The 24897-nt window shown below is 43.8% G+C and overlaps 1 pseudogene; it reads left to right on the top strand.

Annotated features, from left to right (window-relative positions):
* The window catches only part of LOC125481007, a 38564-nt pseudogene extending 15137 nt beyond the window's left edge, over positions 1 to 23427 (top strand).
* Positions 23428 to 24897: the final 1470 nt, after the last annotated feature.

The raw sequence follows: 24897 nt of genomic DNA, 5'->3' as shown, positions 1-24897 counted from the left end.
TTGGAGGTTAGTTTGGTTGGAATTATGGAATCAAGGTCAATAGACACTAGAACAGTTTGTATGATTGGCAGGTAGCTAATGTAACTCCAATATTTAAAGAAGGAGTTAAAGAAGAAACAGGGAATTAAAGACGGGTTAGCCTGACATCAACAGAGAGGGAATATCACACTGGGAGTATTGTGTGCAGTTTTGGTCTCCTTATTTGAGGAAGGATATTTTGGCTACGGAGGGAGTGCAACAATGGTTTACCAGGCTGACTCCTGGGATGGCGGGACTGACATATAAAGAGAGACTGGATAGGTTGGGACTATATTCACTGGAGTTTAGAAGAATGGGATGGGGGGGGTGGTGTGTCATAGATACCTGTAAAATTCTAACAGGACTATACAGGGTAAATGGAGGAAGGAAGTTCCCAATATCTGGGACCCTAGAATCAGGGGTCACAGGGTCCATGTTTAGGAGTACAATGAGAAATTTCTTCACCTAACAGTAATGAACCTGTGGAATTCTCTGCCAAACAAAGCAGTTGAAGCAAAATATTGAATGTTTTCAAGGAATTAGTCTTGAGGGCCAAAGAGATCAAAGAATAAGGGGACAAAACGGAAGCAGGGGATAGTAAGTTGGATAACCAGCCATGATCAAAGTGAATGATGGAGCAGGCTCGAAGAACTAAATGGCCTACTCTTGCTCTGATAAATCCAGCATTGGGATCAGCTTTAGAAAACAGTCTTAGGGCTGAAGGTTATTGCCTTAAGAGAATGTGAGTAAGTTTCATGAGGAAGCTGCTTTCAGGAGAAAGAGAGAGGAAGGGCATTCCACACAGCAGCTATAAAGTGTGCAGCTTCCAAAGTTAAGGTGGACTGGGGGACTAGTGTTGAAGTTTTAAAACTGCAACAGATTGTTTGTATGTTAGAGTTAAGTTGATAAAACTAAAATCTTGAAGAACATTATGATTGAAGAAACTAGGTTCAAGGAACCAAGAAGAGAAGGCCTGAGATCCACCAGAAAGATAGTTCGACATGTAGAACATGTTTAACAGGCCACCTTTAATGAGCAATACGCCTTGTCAGCTTGCATTCTAAGTCGGTTATTATTTTTGTCAAAGGTTATCCCCAGATGAGAATTTCCTTACCCTGGCATTTAGTACAGAGTTCAAATCCCAACACATGCTACTTTTAATCCTAACCCTCTGTCCCTGCACAACTTGTAAACCTGATCTTTGCTTCCCCCCAACCTAACCAATTAAAATAATTTGACAACATGGACAGAAGTTACTATTTCCAAACCTCCATCGTCACCCCATAATCTCTACTCCTCCCTTAAAATGCACACTACTCAGCTCTTCTAATTTGACTGTGAATGATGGAAATTTGATCAAGATTCCTGCAAATCCATTTCTGTTCCACTCCTACATGAGGACCTATAAACTGTCATGAAAACAACTCCTAACATTATTACAAACATTTGAAATTCCTGCCTGTCTTTGTACTTCTGTACATAACTCACGTAGCATCTGTTAAGTGGGAGTGAACAGGAAATCTTCAAATGTTCAACTGTAGAATTCTGAGTTAACGCAGAATAAAAGAACTGGAATTGAGTCCATTTTATGAACAGCCATGTAACCTATCCAGTTGGGACTATTCTAATGGTTTTAGTACCCAGGTATTAGTACAGCCAAATCAGGATGAGCGATGCATTATTAGCGGATTAATGGATCCACAAAGCTTTCCAAATATGCATGATCTGACTACAATCCAAAAACATGGGTGTAAGTGAACTGCTTTTGCCTTGTTCAAGCAAGGATGGTGGAGAGAGAAACCAGTGATTGCATTTGAGATACACCTGGAACCGAAAAACAGATCTAAACAAATTTAAAAGCAAATTCTACTTCAGAGAGCAGCACAGTGGCTCAGTAGTTAGCACTGATGCCTCATAGCACCAGGGGGCCGGGTTTGATTCCACCCTCAGGTAACTGCCTGTATGGAGTTTGCATGTGCTCCGATTTCCTCCACAGTCCAAAGATGTGGAAGTTAGGAGGACTGGCCATGCTAAATTACCCATTGGTTCCAGGAATGTGTAAGTTAGGCGTGTTAGCCATGGGAAATGCAGTGTTACAGGGAATAAGGTAGGGGATGTGTCTGGGTGGGGTGCTCTTCGGAGGGTCGGCGTGGACATGTTGGACTGAATGGCCTGTTTCCACACTGTAGGGATTCTATGAAAAAACTGTTCAATAAAATTATATTGAACAAGTTAATTCATAGATAAATCTCCAGTTACAAAGGCTTTTATGCACTGAGATACATGTGATGGAAACCTTTTAAACATCTTCACAATATGTCATAATGTCTTGTGCAAGCTGCAGAAATGAATGCCCTCAATTATTCAAATTATATTGCCCAAAAAAAGCAAGAAGGATTTGACAGTTTTATTTCCCAAAGTGTTCTGTGTCATTGATTGGTTTTGTAATAAATAGTGACCACACTTCATTCCTAAACTCACGTTGACATTGGACATCTTTTCACTGCACTGACTGGTTCATCTTTCAGTATCTAGATTGGTTACTTGGTCAGAACGATCTGATTGGATAATCAGGGATTCTAGGGACGTGGTGCTGCTCATGTCACATCAGTTTGAACATGTTTTTGTGCACGAGATGGAGCAATGGAGGGTCCAAAGTGTATCAGTTCAGGAAATCAGCCCAGAGGAAACAATCACTCTGAAGGGGAAGAGGAAATGTTTGTGAGAGAATCAGGGGAAAGGAGATGGTAGGGATTTTAGAAAATTATATGGCATGTTTTTGAATGTTGCCTCCACCTGACCGACTGTCACTTACAGGACGATCAACAGGCTAGCATGGGAACATGGAAGCTGAATGTGAATCTGTTGACCCCAGAATACATTGAGAATCTCAAAAGAGATTACACAGGTTGGAGAACCATGAAGCCCCTCTTTGATTCTCCAGTGGACTAGTGGGAAACAGTCAAAGGAAACATCAAGAGGTTCTTTATCCTCAAAGGTTTTCAGAAGGTGAGAGTGAGAGACAGGGAAAACTATCCAAATCCCTGCTGTAGACGATGGGGGTCTGTGTCAAGGAGGATCTCCAGGAGGTGAAGAACCAATAAGCCTCGGTCTTTGCCTTTGAGCCCTCCAAGATAATTTTCCACCTCATGGAGCAGGATGAGATGTGCAGTTTCTGGAAGAAGTAACACGAGCACAAGGGGAGCTCTGTGCTCAGCAGCCTGAAGGAAGAAGATGGCTTGGTAACGTCATCTCAGTCTGACATCCTGAAGATTTGCGAATCCTCTTATGCCAGACTGTATGACACAAAGCCCTCAGACAGTGTGGCCTCCCAGTCATTCCTGTCCACTATCGTGGAGGTCTTAGATGACAGCAAGCCAGCGAGGCTGGACCAGTCATTTCCCATCACCATCAGGACAGAGGGAATGTGGTTCAGAGGGGCCAGGGCACGTGAAAAAGCGTGAGAGGAGTGTATCGCTAAGGTGAGGCAGAAATTGGGCTTTGGGAAGTGCCGCTCCCTCTCCATTGCAGGTAACACCTGGTCATCAGTGGCGTTGTATGTGGCACAGGTCTGGCCCATTCCCTGAACCTGCACCGTTGCAGTCACCCGAGCCATCTTCCACTTCATCTGGAGGTCAGAAATGGACCATGTCCACGGTTTTTGTCGTGGTTCATCCCGAACAGCTCTGTGACTCATGACTCTGTGCTCTAAGGTCTGTTTCCTGAGATGCACATTGAGAGAAACATTGACCGTGACCTGACGCTCTTTGGTCTGCCGAAAACTTGTTGGTTTTCCAGTGCAAGGAGTTGACCTCGACAGAGTTTTGCACATTCCAGTGTCCAGGACTACATGCTGAGGAATGCATTAAAGCTTGGGGCAACAGCCGCCAAGGCACAGCAGGGAAAGACCACCATCTAAGGCCCGTTCAGTTTTTGAACCCTCCTAGTGCCTCAAATATATGTTAGTATCTTGCGTAAGTAAAAGATATCTTTGGGTTTGTTGGAACTGTAAAGAAAATCAAACTTCAATGTTTGTTCTCCATGTGCTAAGGTTATACAGAACTGTACTGCATTAGTGACTGTGTGTATATAAAGAAGTATTTTATGAATAATATACATTTTTGACATTAAAAAGAACATGTGGGTCTGTGATTTACTGGAGTGATGTGTAGGATTCGACACAGATCTCCGCTCAGAGATGTACAACTTCAAATGAATTGAGGCTATTTTATTTGCTCATGGGATGTGGGTGTCACTTGCTGAAGCAGCACTTATTGCCCATCTCTGGTTACTGTTGAAGAGTTGGTGATGAGCTGTCTTCTTGAAATGCTGCCAGAGCATCAAACATCACTAAACTTTACTCTTAGATTTCAAAACATTTTCAGACTCACCATTTCAGGAACTCCAACTATGATAAAGTTACTGGATTCTGAGAAATTGACCTAAAATCATTGAACAAAAATAATTACCCAAATTGAAAGTACCAGAATCTAAATAATACACAACAGTAGTTCTCCAACGAGCTGAGTAAGAGTGTGAGTACCCTCCACAAGTCCGAGATGTAAAATCCGGGATTGTGGTGCACTCCTTCCTGCCATGCTCTGTACTTGGAGACCAAATCAACCAGGGATTCAGCTCCGAGCCTGCAGATCGAACCCCTCACCTTACAGCTGAAATTACCAAGAAAGTCAAAAGGACACATTGACCATAAAAACTCATCAACAGATTGCTGGTTTTTAATGAGCCACTAACATGAGGATGGAATTTGTTTGATGGGATGACACTGACTATGTCGCTAATAAAAGCTGTGTCCACGACTTCCACATCACAGTGACATTAGAGCGGGTTTCACACAAAATAATCCAAAATTTCAACTCCTTCCTCACAGAATGTTCCTGCAATTAGTGTTAAAATGTTTTGTAGTGAGACATTAATTTCTCTAATAGAAGAATAAATGTCGACGTTTATCAGGTCTGTCCCTAAATCTTGTGAAAACCCAACATCTCCAGAAATACGTTGGACATTGCAGTAAAAACTCACATTTGGTGAGAAATTGTTGGAGAGATTTTCTCTGGAAGTGCCTTCCTGTGTTTGATGAAGTGAGGGACATGCCATCTCCTCAAACATTAACTGAATTACAGCCCTAAGCCCAGAAAGCTCCCGTTTCACTGAGGTCGTTTAAAACCTCCACAGGGACTCAGCTCAATTTACCCAAACGCCTCACAATCCCGCTCCGAACTACATTACCCATGCTGCATGTGGGGACCGCGCCTGCGCAGTATGGGACGACAGTGTGGAATCAAAGGAGCGTGTTACTTGACGGGAGTTGTAGTTCTGGCACGCGCTGCGGCAGTTGGCGCCCTGAGTTTGGGAATTCAAATCAGACAGCTTGCGGTCGCGGGCGGTGCTGGAATTGGAGGAGCGCTCCTGTAAATCGAGGCCACTGGTGGCAAGTGCGGATCGCAGTCACTATCCCGCACCCCTCTTTTCGCCCAGTTCTTTAGTTTTGGAACTTTCTCACCATGGTTTCCTTCCAGCTTCATGTCATCATCTTCATCTTCTCACAACCTCTTCGTCTTCATCTCCCTGCTCCTGCTTCAGCACAGAAAGAGGCCATTCAGCCATTTGTGTAAAATCCAGGATCTTGGCCCTCTAAAGAATAAATTCCTTGTACCACTCACTTTCGTTCTCCCCGTTACGTAAGAACATGAGAAATTGGCCCATTGAGCTTTCTCTGCCATTAAATACAATCAACCTCTTTTCCTTGACTCAGCTCCACCCACCCTAACCCTTAATTCCCTTACTGTTCAAAAATCTGTCTATCTTTGCTCTAAAAACTTTCAATGAGGTAGCCTCAACTGCTTCACCGAGCAGGGAATTCCACAGATTCACAGCCCTTTGGGTGAAGAAGTTCCCCTCAATTCAGTCCTAAATCTGCTCCCCCTAATTTTGAGGCTATGCCTCCTAGTTCTAGTTTCACTTGCCAGTGGAAACAACCTCCCTGCGTCTATCCTATCTATTACCTACATCATCTTATATGTTTCTATAAACCAACCCCATTCTTCTAAATTCCAATGAGAATAGTCTCAGTCTACTCAATCTCTCCTCATAAGGCAACCTTCTCAATTCTAGAATCCACCAAGTGAACCTCGTCTGCATCTCCTGCAGTGCCAGGACATCCTTTCTCAAGTAAGGAGACCAAAACTGTACACAGTACTCCAGGTGTGGCCTCACCTGCATCCTACACAGCTGCAGCATATCCTCCCTATTTGTAAACTCCATCCCTCTAGCAATGAATTCCATTTGCCTTCTTAATTATTTGCTGCACCTGTAAACCAACTTTTTGTGATTCATTTCACACAGCCAAGATCCTTTGCACAGCAGCATGCTGCAATTTTTCACCATTTAAATGATAGTCCATTTTTGTGTCATTCCTACCAAAATGCATGAACTCACATTTAACAACATTGTACTCCATCTGCCAGACACCAGCACACTCACTTAACCTATCTATATCTCTCTGTAGACTTTCAGTGTCCTCTGCACACTTTGCTTTACCACTCATTTTAGTGTTGTCTGCAAACTTTCACACACTACACTTGGTCCCAACTCTAAATCATCTATGTAAATTGTAAGCAATTGCGGTCCCAACACTATTCCTAAGGCATACCACTAACCACAGATCGCCAACCAGAAAAGCACCCAATTATCCCACACCTTGCATTCTTAGTTAACCAATCTTCAATCCATGCTAATACATTACCCATAACGCCAGGTACTTTTATCTTTTGCAGTAGCCTTTTGTGCAGCACCTTATTGAATGCTTTCTGGAAATCCAGATGTACCACATCTACCAGTTTCCCGTTGTCCACCACCCTCGTAATGTCATGACCTAACACATTCTTCCTTCCCGGAAAATAATTCAATTCTCTCTGAAGAGGATAGCTATCATTTCTGCATATTTATTCATCATTTATACATAGTACGGTTCTGTTTGTCATGCTTGACTGCATTGAGGTCTGATGTCTAATGCCTAAATCACACACAGTTTGATTAACACAAATCACTGGAAACATGCAACTTCTTATTTTAAAATCCAGCTAATCCTCACACAGTAATCTGGCGTATGTTTTACCAACTGCCCACTTTGTAAACATCATTGTATGAAAATATACACCTAGGTTCTAATCATGGCACCTGTGATACAATGGAAAGTCAGACCCCAGAATGAAACATAGAATCAGGGAATCATACAGTACAGAAGAGGCCCTTAAGGTTATCAAGTCTGTGCCATCAAATATACACTAAATCTACACCAGTCCCACTTTCCAGCAGTTGGCCCATAGCCTTGAATGTTATGATACTTCAAGTACTCATCCAAGTACCACCCTCTCTGCATTAAAAAGAAGCTTTTCTCAAGCCCCTTCTAAACATCCTGCCCTTCAACTTGAATGTGTGCCCCCTTGTCATTGAGAGGAATGGCTGCTTTCTATTCACTTCATCCATGCCCCTGATAATCTTATATACCCAATCAGGTCTCGCCTCCACAGAAAATAACCCAAGCTTATCCAGCCTCTCTTCCTAACTTATGTGCTCCATCCTTGGCGACATCCTGGTGAATCTCCTCTGCACCTCCTACAGTGCAATCATATCCTTCCTATCATGTGGTGACCAGTAAAGTACTCTAGCTGTGGCCGAACCAAAGTTCTGTAGAACTCCAACAGAACCTTCCTGCTCTCATAATCTATGCCTCAACTGATAAAGATAAGTGGCTTGTATGCTTTCTTAACTACTTATTAACCCGTCTGGCCAACTTCCAGAATCTGTAGACAAGTACCCTACAATCCCTCTGTTCCTCTGAGCTTCCTAGTGTCCTGCCATTCGTTGAGTACTCCCTTGTCTCGTTATTTCTTCCAAAGTTCATTACCTCACACTTATCAGGATCAAATTCCATCTGTTAAAGATCTGACTGGAAGTAGATATCAACTATATTCTCCTGTAACCTAAAACATTTCTCCTCAGTGTCAAACACCCAGCCAATCTATGTCATCCTCAAGCTTACTTATCACTGCTGCCCCCCCAACGTTCTCATCTATGTCATTTATGAATATCACAAACAATAAAAGACCCAGTACTGATCCCTGTGGTAAGCCACTGCAGACCAGCTATAGTCACACAAATAGCCTTCCACCACCACCCTCTGCCTTCTGCCATTAAGCCAATTTTGGATCCAACTTGTCAAGTAATCCTGGATCCCATGAACTATTATCAACTTTATCACTTTCCACTGTAGGACCTTCTCGAAGACCTTGCTGAGACGTATATAAACTACATCAACTGTACTACCATCTATACTAGTAACCTGGCTTGATAAATAATCTTTTGTCTTATTTTCGTTTTAATGAGGTGGTTTGTAATTGAAACATAAGCACAGAATGATGCAGGTTTTAACCAGAAGAAATGAAGATATTGTAAAATAAACCATACTAGACAGGGGAATGGATTTATTGGGGATTACACGGAGAGGTGAGGGTGGGGTAGAGTAAATAAGTCATTGCAAAAACGTTCTGGAGTGTGGACGGTCAAAGGCCTGAACATTTTTTTTTAAGTGCAGTTATCAGTGAATTGGGGAATGGTTCTTTTTTCCAAGTAGGACTACAGAGGCAGACAGAGCTGGACTGTGAAAGTGGGATGATGGTTAGGGTTAGTGATCAGAGTTGGCCTTCTCTGTGACGAAAGGATGAAGATGAGACGAATATGGCCCGGTGAGACAGCAAGGTTAAGGAGGTGACCATGAATTTGGGCCAGAGAAATCACTGAAACTGAGAGTGGGGATTAGCGAGGAAACTTCTAGAAAGACAAGTGTTCCCCACATACAATCGATACTTTGCAACATTAATTACTGACACACAAAAAGCAAACTCCAATCCTGTCTTTTCATTCCTGGAATTGATCCAGTCGGGTTTTGTTTGAAAAGATAGGGCCAGCCCACAAAAAGTCATCAAGCTTGGCAGCGATTATATAGAGGCAAAGAGTCAAATTACAATCACAACCCCCAAATCTTGGACAGTCCCAATGACCGAATGGATAGGGTACTGAAAACCGCTCTGAAAACCGGGGATTGTGAGTTCAAGTCCCAGTTGGGGTAGAGCAAAGTTTGGTCAAAAAACAAATCTCAAAGCTCCTTCCCTCAAGGTAATCACAAACCAATACAATGCTTCTCCCAAGTGGAACACCATCACAACCTCTGGGAACTGTCTCACTTTCACTTCCCAGACACATCCTGTCCCTTGAGCTGCTGTGTTCAGTTTATCCAACCCCCAGCATAATCACTAGTTTGAAATGTCAACTGATTAAATGTAAAATTCTATTGAGAGATTTATGGCAGGAAGGATATTAAGGAATATGGAACCAAGTGGGTAGATGGGATTAATATACACATCAGCCAGACTCTAACTGAATGGTGATGCAGGCCAAAAAGCCTCCTGTTACTACCCAGCATATCAGTGGACCATGATCAAAAGGTAGGAAAATAAATTTGACATACAGATTGCCCATCATGGAACTAAATTTGGATTGAGTTTGGGGGTTGAATGGCCTCTTCCTGTTGTTTTAATGTTTACAACAACTTAAAGTCATTGGTAGGAGATAATCAATCCCATCCCTATCCATTCCCTGTGCTCTGGGCTGTAACTGAGTGAAAACCTGTTATTGTATTCCAACTCAAGAAGTAATTGTCACCTCAATGAAGACCAAGGGTTAGACAAACTCTATTTCATCAAAGTAATTAGAATCTGAATGGTAGAATAATGATGAATAACAATGAGTAATAACAAACCAGTTCTTATTCTGGTTTGTAGTGGTTCTAGTTCAAAACTAGGCAGAAATATTTACGTGAATTGCTGAGGGTCTAACCAAAGTAACAAGTAATCCAAAACTAAACAAACTAATTAAGGTAGAGAGATCATAACAAGTTATCAAGGTGATGATGTCAACTCAGGACAGTAAGGAAGATTTTACAAATACAGAACTGCGGTGGGATCAATTGCTTAAGAACCGATTCATAATTTCAGAGGGGCCTCCTGTGGTGCAGTAGTAGTGGCCCTACATTTGCACCAGGGGACCGGTTCAAGTCCCACACGCTCCAGAGGCCGGTAATAACATTTCTGAATAGGTTGATTAGCCACAGAACAGAAACATAAAATCACTGTGAGCAGCATCAGAGGAGAGCTTTCCTGCTCCTCTGATGCTGCTTGGCCTGCTGTGTTCATCCAGCTCTACACCTTGTTATGTCAGATTCTCCAGCATCTGCAGTTCTTACCATCTCTGATAAAATCACTGTGTCTGGATTTTCTTCAAATACACAGCAAGAGGAACTGCAGTGCCTTCTCCCAACAGTAGATGTGCTGTCTTGGGAGGACTCCCTATTTACCAAAGTCCTGTTCCCAAGCCCACCATCCGATGATTTTAAGGTCAGTGATAAAGGAGTATCTAAGCGATTAAGGTAGGAGAGTCTTGATCCTGTTCTAGATGTGAGTGACCCAGGTTGATCCAACTCCATATCTAACTCATGCTGGACCTTCTCTGAGAGTGTTTGATGTGACGGTGTCAAATGTGGAGAAGTTATTTCATCCCCATTTTAAAAGTGGACATGTTACCCCTTCAAGATCATATCAGGGTATTTTTTTAAAATGTAATGAGAGGTTTCTGCCTCGATCACCCTTTCAGGCAGTAGGAATTCCAGATCTACATGACCCTCTGGGTGAGAAACTACTCCTTAACTCCCCTCTGATCCTGACATTAATGACATTAAATCATTGCTTTCTGGTTATTGAGCTGCCTGCTCAGAGAAATCAGATTGAAACAATACCTTCAAGTGCCTCTGCCACTTCTCTTTTCCACTAGCCCACCTGGACAAACTTCCAGTAATGCACTGCTCCATCCCCAGCCTATATTTAAACTCACGTCTTTCTCTAGTTTCTCTCCTGTCTCTCCTCAGGCCCTCTCTGACCTCATTTTCTTTATGAGACCCACCTCCTGTTTCCTCGACCCCATTCTCACGAGACAGTTGATTACCCAACATCCCTTCTTGGCCCCCATGTTTGTCAATATTGCTTGTGGTTCTATTTCTCTGATATTGTCCCTTTAACAAGTAATTCTGCTGTTAACACTCCTCAAAGAAACTAACATTTTAGCCATTTGTCTTTCCAACCTATTGTCCCATTTCCAACCTCCCTCTACTCTCTAAAGTTATTGGAATTGTTTGAAGTCACGTGACACCAGGTTATAGTCCAACAGGTTTATTTGAAATCACAAGCTTTCTGAACACTGCTCCTTCATCAGTTGGAGTGAAGAAAAACACAGGCAGACAGATCAAAAGATCATTCAAATGGCGTGAGTGGAGTGTGAACAGGCTGAATAATAACTCTGCAGGTGATCAAAAGTATCAAATAATGTAAGTAAACTGTCAACAGCTAAAAAATCAAGAGATGATCTGTAATCCGATTAATTGAGGCAGCGAGATAATTACAAAAAATTAAAAATAATGTGGTGCCGGAGACAAACCACATGACTGGAATAACATGATAGCTATTAGAGTTGCATGCTGAGGGTCTAACCAAAGTAACAAGTAATCCAAAACTAAACAAACTAATTAAGGTAGAGAGATCATAACAAGTTATGAAGGCGATGGTGTCAAATCAGGACAGTAAGGAAGATTTTACAAATACAGAACTGCGGTGGGATCACATATAGCGAGACATGAACCCAAGATCATGGTTGAGGCTGTCTTCATGGGTACGGAACTTGGCTACCAATTTCTGCTCAGCGATTCTGCATTGTTGTGTATCTCAAAGGCTGCCTTGGAGGTTAATTACCCGAAGATCAGAGACTGAATGTCCTTGACCGCTGAAGTGTCCCTGAGGGAACATTCTTGTCTGGTAACTGTTGCATGGTGTCCATTCATCCGTTGTCATAGCATCTGCATGGTCTCACCAATGCCTCAGGGCATCCTTGCCTGCAGCATGACGTAGACAACATTGGCCGAGTCACATGAGTATCTACCGTGTACAGGTGGGTGTTGTTCCCACATGTGATGATAGTATCTGTGTCGATGATCTGGCATGTCTTGCAGTGGTTGCCATAGCAGGGTTGTGTCATGTTGAGGTCGATGTTGTCCTGAAGGCTGGGTAGTTTGCTGTGAGCGATGGTCTGTTTAAGGTTGGTGGTTGTTTGAAGGTGAGAAATGGGGGCGTAGGGATGATCTTGGTGAGATATTCGTCGTCATCGATGACATGTTAAAGACTGCGCAGAACGTGGCATAGTTTCTCCACTCTGGGAAAGTACTGGATAACGAAGGGTACTCTATCGGTCATGTCCTGTGTCTGTCTTCTGAGGAGGCTGTTGAGGTTTTTAGCTGTAGCATGTTGGAACTGGTGATCAATGAGTTGAGCATCGTATACCGTTCTTATGGGGCATCTTTTAGCATCTTTAGGTGTCCATCGTGTTCCTCCTCGTCTGAGAAGATCCTGTGTATACACAAGGCTTGTCCGTTGGGCTTCTTTAACATGGTTAGGATGGAAGCTAGGAAAGTGCAGCATCGTGAGATTATCAGTTCTGTGGAAGGGTCACTGGACCTGAAATGTTAACTCTGATTTTTCCTTCACAGATGCTGCCAGACCTGCTGAGCTTTTCCAGCAACTTTGTTTTTGATCATGAGATTATGGATGAGCTTACAGTAGAGTGAGGTGCTGAGGTGTCCGTCCTTGATGGACATGAATGTATCCAAGAACGAGACTGATTTTGAAGAGTAGTCCATGGTAAGTCTGATGGTGGGATGAAACTTGTTGATATCATTGTGTAGTCTTTTCAGTGATTCCTCACCATGAGTCCAGAAGAAGAAAATGTTGTTGATATATCTGGTGTATAGCATTGGTTGGAGGTCTTGTGCAGCAAAGAAGTTTTGCTCAAACTTGTACATGGAAATGTTGGTGTATTGGGGTACAAATTTGGTCCCCATGACTGTTCCGTCTGTCTGGATGAAGAACTGGTTGTTAAAGGTGAAGGCATTGTGGTCAAAGATGAAGTGGATGAGTTGTAGGATGGTGTCTGGAAATTGGCAGTTGTTGATGTTGAGTACTGAGGCTGTTGCAGCGTTGCCATCATTGTTGGGGATGCTGGTGTAGAGTGCTAAAACGACCATTGCGACGAGGAATGTTCCTGGTTTGACTGGTCCGTGGGTGCTAAGTTTCTGTAAGAAGTCACAATGTTGAGACAGAAGCTGGGATTTCTTGTACAATAGGTTTCAAGATGCCCTTGACATAGCCAGAGAGGTTCTCACATAGGGTCCCGTTGCCTTATACAATGGGATGTCCAGGTATGTTGGCTTTGTGTATTTTCGGAAGATAGTAGAAGTCTCCTATGCAAGAAATATGCGGGATGAGAGTGCATCGGATACTCTGAAGGTCTGGATCAAAGGTCTTGATCAATCTGGTGAGTTGACAGGTGTGTTCTTTGGTCGGATTGGCGGTAATTGACTGTAGTGCTCCTGGTTGTTCAGTTGTCAGTACGCTTCTTGGCAGTGGGCCATTCTATTCTGTATGATGATGGCTTCTCCTTTGTCTGCTGGTTTGATGACAATGTTGTGATTGGTCTTGAGAGCATGAATGGCGTTGCATTGTACTTGGATGACGTTTTGTGCAATCTTGTGAACACAGCTGGTGAAGTGCATTATTCGTATCTCCTGATGGCTTGAGCATACATGTCGAGCCTAGGGCAGCAGCCTTCCAGAGGGGTCCAATCTGACTCTTTCTTCTTTGGTTGCTGCACTATGGATCTCTCTGTCGACTATTCTGGTTTGGGTCGTCTCATTGGCAAGGACGCCCCAATGCATGATATATTGGCGAGACTATGCAGACTCTACGACAATGGATGAATGGACACCGCACAACAATCTCCAGTCAGGAATGTTCCCTCCCAGTCAGGGAACATTTCAGCCGTCAAGGACAGTCAGCCTCTGATCTTCAGGTAGGCATCGTCCAAGGCGGCCTTCGAGATACACAACAATGCAGAATCGCTGAGCTGAAACTGATAGCCAAGTTCTGTACCCATGATGATGGCCTCAACTGTGATCTTGGGTTCATGACGCGCTACATGTAACCCCAGCATACTGTTCTGCATTTGTAAAATATTCCTGACTGTCCTATTTTGACACCATCATCTTGATGACTTGTTATGATCTTTCTACATTAATTAGTTTGTACAGTTTTGGATTACTTGTTACTTTGGTTAGACCCTCAGCATGTGACTCTTATATCTGTCATGTAAATCCAGCTGTTTGGTTTGTCTCAGCACCACCTTATTTTAAATTTATTGTAATCATGTCTCTGCCTCAATCAATCGGATTAATTGAAGGTCATCCCTTCACATGCTATTCACACTTTACTCAAATGGTCTGACACTTTTGACCACCTGCAGAGTCATATTATTCAGTCTATCAACACACCCCTCACACCATTTGTACGATCTTCTGATCTTTCCGCTTATAAATTCTGTGCCTGTGTGCTTTCCTTCACTTCACCTGATGAAGGAGAGTGCTGTGAAAGCTTGTGATTTCAAATAAACTGTTGAACTATAACTGGTGTCATGTGACTTGACATTGTCAACGCCAGTCCAACACTGGCACCTCCACTCATTGGAATTTTTGTCACCTCCCAAATCCTGGAAAGTGACATAGAATCAGTCAAGAAGTGGGGATTCAGGTACAGAGCCAGGGGTTGCACAAGAGGTGAGGCACTAGAGGACAGTGGGAGGTTTGTATAAAAGTTGACGAGGGAGATAATTGTCCAGGTCACTCCTCCAGTCATAACCTTATACTCTGAGCACAGTCCCTGAGCACAGAGTCAATTCACAAGCTATCACTTCTGTGTCCCTCTCTGTTGTGATCTACTGATCTACTGCCTTGGATGCTATCCCTCTTCCTCTTCTGATCTGCAGTCAAACACATCTGAGGATACACATCCCACACTGATGCTGTCAGTTTGAAAGTCTCTGAGGATGAAGAATATTATTCCCACACTAGAAATAGCTGTCAAACATTTACCAGGGGAACTGAGACAGCAGCTACAATAAGTGAGGTTTTATTCAGATGGGACAATGACAAGTTTAAATCCCCATGTGGTCTGTTGCTCAAAGTCACCTCCAATTCACCAGTCAGTTTCCCAAGCTTCCAGAAACTCATGTTGCTACAGAAATATTTGGATTGACTGTGAGAGATGTCAATCAGAGAGCCCACCCACTCTGCCCATTCTCTCCTCTTCCAGAGCTGGTTCACTTCCTATAGGGACTGAAAACCAAGTGAGGAGATGGTGAGTGAAGGAGCAGCTTTTATACAAATTGTATCCCATAATATCCACACCAATCTTCAGGCAGTCTGACTATCCTGTGGGCAATCAGGGGTGGAAATGTCCCTTATGCTGTGTGAGAAGATCCAGCTGAGAGAGCTGTTTACTGGGTGCTTTGTGCTGAACTGTTTGACTGGAGCTGTGTGTTGGATATTGAGTGTGTTTATTGGAAGCATTTCCCTTCTGATTTCCAGGCTGAGTTTTGTTGATGGTTTATTCCTGAATATGAGAAGGTGAGTATTAATTATCTAGGACGTTCAGAGTGTCTGAGGATTCTTACTGATTTCTTGTTGTTGAATTGTGTGTGTGTTCGAAGCTGATTATTAGCCCGTGGACCGTACTTCGTTCTTCCTATCTCAGTGACCTCTTTAGAAAATAAAATATCAGAAAACTTTGCCTTGGGCTAGCAAAGAGCCCGGTCAATGTTAGATTGTAGCAGAGTGAGGCCAAGGCCAAAAGTGTTACTGACTAAAGGGGCACAGAGCTGCTTTAACTAAGGGTTTACTACAAGAAGCAACTCTCTGGAATGAAAAGTAAGTGAGAGATGATAAAAAGGTGTGGATTGTGAAGCTGACCTGCACTGAGTTAAGTGGCAGAGTCACATCAAAACCCACAGTGTGATGTGTGTGCAGGCAAAGAAACTGGCATGAGGGCCCAAGGGGGTGAATATCGAGGATCCTCAGTCCCTAGAATTGTCCAATAGTGATGAGTTTCTTGCAAGCTGTATAGACAAGAGTGGGTACTGCAGGGTGGATGAGCAAACTGACCATGGCACCTCAGTACAGGGAATCTTTAAAGTGACCAGGGGAAACAGGAATGCAGTTGTGTTCAGGGACACTATAATTAGGAGGATAGATATTGTTCTTGGCAGCTGTGAGCAGGAGTCCTGAAGGTTGTATTGACTTTCTGGTATCAGAGTTAAGGATAGGGATCAAAAAAAAAATTGGAGAGGGAGAGGAGGGATCCAGTAGTTGTCATCCATGTTGGTACTAATAACATGATAGGACAGGAAAGGATGCTGTGCTGAAAAATTTTGAACAGGAGCTAAATTAGAAAGCAAAACCTCCAAGGTGTTAATCTCTGGGTGATTACCTGAGCCATGGGCAAAGTGGTACTGGGTAAATAAAATCAAAGAGTTTAATACTTGACCAAAAATTGTTAGGGTGGAATGGATTTCATCTCTTGGGGGAAACTAATGTGGCTAAAGAACACGAGAGCTGAATTATTTAAAGGGAGAAAGAAAGTGGAAAGCTCCAGAGTGAGGAGACAGTAAGGACTGCAGATGCTAGAAGTCAGAGTCAATAACCGTGGAGCTGGACAAACACAGCAGGTGAGACAGCATCAGAGGAGCAGGAAAGTCAATGTTTTGTGCCGAAACCCTGACTGACCTGTGTTTGTCAAGCTACAGAGTGATTTTAGAGCCCTTGTGCATGAAACACAAAAAGCTGGCATCCAAATTCAGTGGATAATAGGGAAGGGAAGTGGAATATTGGCCTTCATTTCAAAGGCAAATGGAGTATCAAAGCAGGGAGGTTCTGCTGAAACTATATACACGACATTAGTCAGACCGCAGCTGAAATAATGTGAACAGTTTTGGGCCCCTTATCAAAGGAAAGATGTACTGTTATGACACGAAGATAGACCGTCAAATCACAGTAAAATTAAACATGCAAAGACATTCAAAATTGACCCCAATTGTTCCTAAACAGACTCTGTGAATAACCAGTATCAGTCTGTTTTTGTGAATAGTCAATACCAGACACCAGGTTGATAGCTTAAACAAAGCATTAACAATTTATTAAAACTGAGCAAAGTTAAATAACAAGGAACTCTAATTAATGTCTATGATTTAAACTCAATCTTCTTTTATTCTAGCTCCCAGTCACAGAAAGACAATGATAAATCAAAAGAAAAAGAAGTGAGATGTAGTTGGTCTGTTCACTTAAGCTGTTTCCATGATTGTAATATCATAGGCACATGGTTTTTGGATGACACTGGTGCAGGCAAATAGTTTCTAGTACGCCCTCAGAAATATTCGCTTACTTCTTATAACTGAGATCCTATTCTCCAAACTTTCAATATGTTGAAAATGGGAGGATAACCGGGGAGCAATCATACCATGGCCCTGTGATCCTCCTGACAAAAAAAAACAGTTCAGAACCAGAGCAAAGACCTGAACCATCCCCACCCACCACCACCCTCCTCCGCTTGGCCGAGCTTGTCCTCGCCCTCAACAACTTCTCCTTCAACTCCTCTCATTTTCTTCAGGTAAGAGGAGTTGCCATGGGTACCCGCATGGTCCCTAGTTATGCCTGTATCTTCATGGGGTATGTGGAACATTCCTTGTTCCAGTCCTATTCCGGCCCCCACCCACAACTCTTTCTCCAATACAGCGATGATATCGTCGATGCTGCTTCCCTCTCACATCTGGAATTGGAAAACTTCATCAGTTTCGCCTCCAATTTCCACCCTGCCATCACGTTCACCTGGTGTATCTCTGACTTCTCCCTTCCCTTCCTCAACATTTCTGTTTCCTTTTCTGGGGATAGACTGGCCACAAATATCCATTACAAACCCACTGACTCCCACAGCTATCTGGACTATACATCCTCACACCCTGCTTCCTGTAAAGACTCTATCCCATTTCTCAGTTCCTCTATCTCCGTCGCATATGTTCAGATGAGGCCAACTTTGACAAGGGAGCCTCCGAAATGTCCACCTTCTTCCTCAACCGAGGATTCCCCATCTCCATTGTTGACAGGGCCCTCAATCAGGTCTGACCCATCTCCCGCACTTCCGCCCTCACCCCTTCTCTTCCCTCCTGCAGCAGCAGTAGGGTTAGAACATAAGAACTAGGAGCAGGAGTAGGCTGTCTGGCCCTTCGAGCCTGCTCCGCCATTCAATAAGATCATGGCTGATCCTTTCGTGGACTCAGGTCCACTTACCCGTGTTCTCACCGTATCCCTTAATTCCTTTATTGTTCAAAAAAAATCTACCTTTTTTTTAAAAACATCTACTGAAGTAGTGTCAACTACTTCACTGGGCAAGGAATTCCAGAGATTAACAACCCTCTGGGTGAAGAAATTCCTTCTCAGTTCAGTCCTAAATCTGCTCCCTCTAATCTTGAGGCTATGCCCTCTTGTCCTAGCTTCACCTGCCAGGGGAAACATCCTCTCTACTTCTATCTTATCTATTCCCTTCATAATTTTATATGTTTCTATAAGATCCCCCCTCAATCTTCTGAATTCCAATGAATATAATCCCAATCTACTCAGTCTCTCCTCATAAGCCAACCCCCTCAACTCCGGAATCAACCTAGTGAACCTCCTTTGCACCCCCTCCAGTGCCAATACATCCTTTCTCAAGTATCCTCACCTACCATCCCACCAGCATCCACATCCAGAAGATCATCAGACGCCATTTCCGCCACCTCCAGCGAGATGCCACCACCAGACACATATTCCGCTCCCCTCCCTTGTCCGCCTTCCGCAGGGACTGTACCCTCTGGGACACCCTGGTCCACACTTCCTTCACTCCCAACACCTCTCCACAGCCCTATGGCACCTTCCCCATAACCAGCGAAGGTGCAACAATTGCGCATTTACCTCCTCCCTCCCCAGTATCCAAGGGCCCAAACACACCTTCCAGGTGAAGCAACACTTCACCTGCACTTCCCAGAATCTAGTCTACTGCTTTTGCTGCTCACAATGTGGGTTCCTCTACACTGGGGAAACGAAGCGTAGACTTGGTGACTGCTTCATAGAACATCTATGTTCTGTTCGCAAAAAAGGACCCTGAACTACCAATTGCCTACCACTTTAACACACCACCCTGTTCCCTGGCCAACATCTCTGTCTCTGGCTTGCTGCAGTGTTCCAGTGAAGCCCAACGCAAGCTGGAGGAACAACACTTCATTTTTCGCTTGGGGACCCTACAGCCCTCCGGACTCAATATTGAGTTCAATAATTTTAGGGCCTAAACTCTCCCATGTCCCAGCCCCCTAACCCACACACCAGGCCTTGTTACCACATAGCCTGCCATTACAGACTCCCTGTTGTTAGTCACTAACAGTCCCCATTAACAACTATTCACCCTCCCAGTCTGATCGTTAGCAACTCCTTTGTCTGTCCAACTGTCTTTCTCTCTCTTTGGGCTCTATCCTATCGTTTACTCCCTACCCCGCCCACCCCTCTATTTTCTGCAAATAAACTGACGTTTTCCCAGCCACTATCAATTCTGAGGAGGGGTCACCGGACCGGAAATGTTAACTCTGTTTTTTCCTTCACAGATGCTGCCAGACCTGCTGAGCTTTTCCAGCAACTTTGTTTTCATTCAGGATTTACAGCATCCACAGTACAGTTCAGAACCAGTTCAAACCTTGGTTAGATATAACACAGTGTAGAGCTGGAGGAACACAGCAGGCCAGGCAGCATCAGAGGAGTAGGCAAGTTGATGCTTTGGGTCGGGACCCTTCTTCAGAAGTGGGGTCGGGGGAAGGAAATAATAAATAAAGGGAGGAGGGGCTGGGGAAGGTAGGTGGGATGGTGATAGGTGAGTGCACGTAGGCAGTGGTGGGGATTGGTCGGTGAGGTAGGAGGAGCTTGGCTTCTCTTTTCTTCTCTTTTCCAACATTTTCTTTGTTAGATTGGTTGACACCCATAACCCTCTGTGAGGCCCCAATTAATATTCAACATCTGCCATCACTTTGAGCATAATGCCTCTCCAGAGTCAAAATGTCTATCTTAGAGCATTCTTTGAATAAGAATCAACCTGCAATTGATTTCCAGCCTGGCCTCATAAACAAAAGTCAGTTCGTTTGTTCTCTCTTTTTTCAAGAAAACAAGCTGCTGCTTACCATCCAAAGGTCACCTTCAGCTCACAGTTCACAGCTTCAAACCAAAAATGATGCAAATAAAGGAAAACAGCAAGGATTCTAATAACACTGACATTTGAGGCAGGGTAGAGAAAGTTCATTTGGGTTGATATGGGTATGTTTTATGAGGAGCTGTTTTATGAGGAGAGACTGAAGAATTTCGACTTGTACTCATTGGAGTTAAGAATGAGAGGTGACCTTATTGAAGCATGTAGGATTGTAAGGGGACTTGACAGGGTAGATGGGGAGAGGTTATTTCCCCTTGTGTGATAGTCTAGAACCAAAGGCATTCATCTCAGAATAAGAAGTCACTCATTTAAGACTGAGATGAGGAGGAATTTCTTTTCTCAGAGGTGAGTGAATATGTGAGATTCTGTACTGCAGAGGGCTGTTGAGGCTGGATCATTAAGTATACTCAAGGCTGAGATAGACAGATTTTCAATCAGTAAGGGAATTGAGGGTAATGGGGAAAAAGGGAGGAGACTGGAGTTGAGGCTAATCAGCCATGATCTTGTTGAATGGTGGAACAGAGATGATTGGCTGAATGACCTACTTCTGATCCTACGTGTTATGGTCTTTTATATAGAGCCTTTCATGACCACCAGGTTGTCACATAGCATTTTAGCCAGCGAAGTACTTTTGAAATGTAGTTATTGTTTCATGGCACAAAATATGAGAGCCATTGTGCACACAGCAAGCTCCCATAAACAGCAGTGTATTAATGACCAGATAATGTGCTTTCAGTTGAGTTGATTGAAGAATTGTTATGATCCCTGTGGAGACTGGTATTATTTCAAAGTGATATGAATCACAGACTTTTCAGTTTCCAACGGTTGACCTCTCCTAATTTCACTGAATTGTAACTTTAAGTGACCGTCAACTGAACCAATTGCCAATATTGAGGTGCCTTCTAGTGATTCCTTCCCTGGTCTTGCCAGGATGAATGTTCTGGAATCTTTAGGTTGTCACAGGATGTGTCTCTTCAACTAGAGACTATCCGCCCTCCCACGTTCTGCCTGGCAGCCCACAGAAAGGACACCCTCTCCTCTCCAGTGACCACACTGGCTGCAGTCCTTGGCCTCTCTGACTCTGTCCGTCTCTCTGTCTGTAATCTCAGAGACAGTACCAGCTGCTCTTGCCTTTGTTTTTGGGTGTGATAACTTTGCATCTTGCTCAGCAATTTCCAACCTGTCCCCATGGTAACCAAGCAGAGTTATATATCTTCCTCACAAAACCCTCCTTTCTACAGTGTTCCGTTTCCCCTTAAGTTAGAAAGATAGTTTAAACATAATAGTCTTATAAATGTCTCATTCATCATATAATCCTGACTTTTTGACTGTGGAGTGGATTGGAATGATCTGGGGTTGGGATGGTGGAGTTCTCCCAGCTCCTCCAGGAGGGAGTGGTTTGACCATTCGCTTGATAATTTTTCCTGACGACACTTTAACATTGTGTCTTGCTGTCGTGTGCTGGGTTCCAGCATGGCTGTGAATGGAAGTGTTCGTGGACCTTCCTTCTCCTGTTACTGGTTGTCCACAATACTCAGAATGTATTGGGGAGTTGTAGGAAATCATGTTTCCTTTTCTTGTTTTACAGAAGGATTGCACCATGTACACCCCAGAATACAGAGAAGATAGACACACAGATAGATCCTGGCCATCACCCAAGGAACAATTGCACAACTGTGGGAAGACATCCAGTCCCTTCACAGTATTGCACAACACAGAGAAGGTTGGGCAGTGAAACCATCATCTGGAAACCAATTGGATCGGGGGAGCTTTGACATAGCATCAGATCTGAAACTGGTCAGTGGTGTGGAGCCTTCCATCAGAACCAGCCTTTCTGAAGGTTCGGCTGTGGGTGATCATCAGGGTGAGGCTGGGAAGAAGTGTGAGTGGCTCCAAGTGTGGTGAGAACTTCAGACATTAAGCCTCATGAACCACTGACTCATTCCTACAGGGGAAAGGCTCTTCCAGTGTGAGGTGTGTGATGAGGGCTCCACAGACTCATAGGATCTGCTGACACATAAAGTGCATCTGTTACAAACGCTGTTAATACAAGGCCAGTTCCATGGAAGTTAAACCATTCAAATGTGAGGTTTGTGATAAATATTTTGTAACATCTACAACCCTTTTGAGACACCAGATGATTCACACGGGGGAGAAACCCTTCAGGTGTGAGGTTTGTGAGAAGGCTTTTGCCCACTCCTTCCATCTGCTAACACACCAGATGATTCACACAGGGGAGAAACCCTTCCGGTGTGAAATTTGTGACAAGGCTTTCACTGATTCTTCTCATCTCCTAAGGCACCAGAGAATTCACACTGGGCAGAAACCATTCACGTGCAAAGTGTGTGACAAAGCATTCTCCCAGTCATCGACCCTTCATGTACACCAGCGTATTCACACAGGGGAGAAACCATTCACATGTGAAGTGTGTGACAAATCATTCTCAGACTTAGCGCACCTCCGCAGACACCAACGGATTCACACGGGGGAGAAACCATTTACCTGTGGTACATGTAACAAATCATTCTCGCAGTCTTCGACCCTTCGTGTACACCAACGTGTTCACTCTGGGGAGAAACCATTCATATGCGAGGTGTGTGATAAATCATTCTCAGTTTCATCAACCCTGCGCAATCATAAACGTATTCACACGGGGGAGAAACCATTCACCTGCAAGGTGTGTGACAAATCATTCTCGATGTCATCACACCTTCGTATACACCAACGCTTCCACACAGGAGAGAAACCATTCACTTGTGAGGTGTGTGACAAATCATTTTCAACGTTGTCACACCTCCATGTTCACCAGCGCATTCACACAGGGGAGAAGCCATTCAGGTGTGAGGTCTGTGAGAAATTGTTCTCAAGCTCATCCACTCTCCTGCTCCATCAAAGGATTCATACAGGGGAGAGACCGTTTACATGCCAGGTTTGTGACAAATCATTTTCAAGGTCGTCGAACCTGCTGCTTCATTGGAAGATCCACGCAGGGGAGTAATGGTTCAAGTGTGAGATTTTTGACAAACCTTTTTATAACATTTCTCCTGAGACCTCATGGGATTCATGTAGTGAGTTGTTTGTGACAAAGCTATCACCCACTCCCCTGTTCTCCTACAGCACCAGCTGATTCCCACAGGAGAGAAAACATTTGAGGATGAAGTGTGTGACAAGACTTTCACATAGTCAGCATATGTCTGGTTTATTAACACTCAAACAGGAGAGAAACTCTGTGTAATAAATGACTCGTACAGTTGTTGGAACTCCTGGAACATTAGTGAGCCCACACAGAGTCTACCCAGCTAGGTTCCTGCCATTCTATCCTCACAGTGTGTAACGGTGTACACAGTCTCACGGTGCTGGGTGTTCAGTGGGACTGGGACACAGAACAAGAAGCTCCCATCAAAAACCTAGTGATGACATCACCAGTGCTGAGGGATTATGATGTCAACAATGGAGCCACCTTGCAGTGTGATGTCAGTGACACAGGACTTGGAGCAACCCCCATGCAGTGAGGGCAACCCGTTGGGTTTGTATTCACAGTGTTAACACACACTGAATAACATGGTACACAGATTGAGAAAGAGAGTCTGAATATTGACTTTGCTTTCACCACTGCCTGCTTGTGAGAGAGAGTGTCGGTGGAGTCTGACCACAAACCAATTCACAGGACCTCTCTCAAACCACTTTGATCCGTTCCAGTGTTTGCAAGATACATTACTTATTTTGCTGAGCTATCAATTGGAAGTGAAGTACCTTCAGACCCTTTTTCTGAAGAAGGGTCTAGGCCCAAAACGTCAGCCTTCCTGCTCCTCTGATGCTGCTTGGCCTGCTGTGTTCATCCAGCTCTACACCTTGTTATCTCAGATTCTCCAGCATCCGCAGTTCCTACTATCTCTACAACCAAGGGAAGCAGATATATACTACTAACATGCTATTGAGAGCTGCACTGTATCTGAACAAAGTTGATGCTGGTGCAGATTGTGAAATATTCCAGATTCAAAAAGAAGCAACAGCATGACATACTCTGGAAAACATTAACCCAGCAGAGCCATTGGCTCTGACAGATAGGCGTCTTCTTCAGAACAAACAAATTACTCAATGAGATGCAATTCATCAAATGTTGCAGGAAGCTGTGTTGAAAGGATGGACTGAAACCATTGTGGACACCACTGTGACTGTAAGAGATTATTGGACAAACAGAGATGAAGTGATTGCCCAAGATTGCATTAAAGGGAGTAGGGTTGTTATCCCCAAAGACATGAGAAAAGAGATACTGAAACACATTCAACACAAACCATCAAGGAGCCAAGTCTAGTCTGAAAAAGGTAAGAGAAGTGTTGTACTGACCAAACATGAGCAATGAGGTGAAGGACCACACCAGCCAGTGCAGTGCTTTGTAATAAACATCAAACTAAACAAGATAGAGAGCTGTTCATGACTTGTGACACCCCGTTAATGAATCTTGGAGTAGACCTTTTCACTCTCACTGGAACTGATTATCTCGTCACAGGCGACTACTTTTGAGACATTGGGGTGTTAGAGCAGCTGATGTCACCGACTCCCAGTGACATTGTAGAATGTCTGAAAGCACACTTCA

Source organism: Rhincodon typus, chromosome 35 (genome assembly GCF_021869965.1).
Source record: "Rhincodon typus isolate 14 chromosome 35, sRhiTyp1.1, whole genome shotgun sequence".
Taxonomy (NCBI): domain Eukaryota; kingdom Metazoa; phylum Chordata; class Chondrichthyes; order Orectolobiformes; family Rhincodontidae; genus Rhincodon; species Rhincodon typus.
The sequence above is the reverse complement of the archived record's forward strand: the minus strand, read 5'-3'. Positions and strand labels throughout refer to the sequence as shown.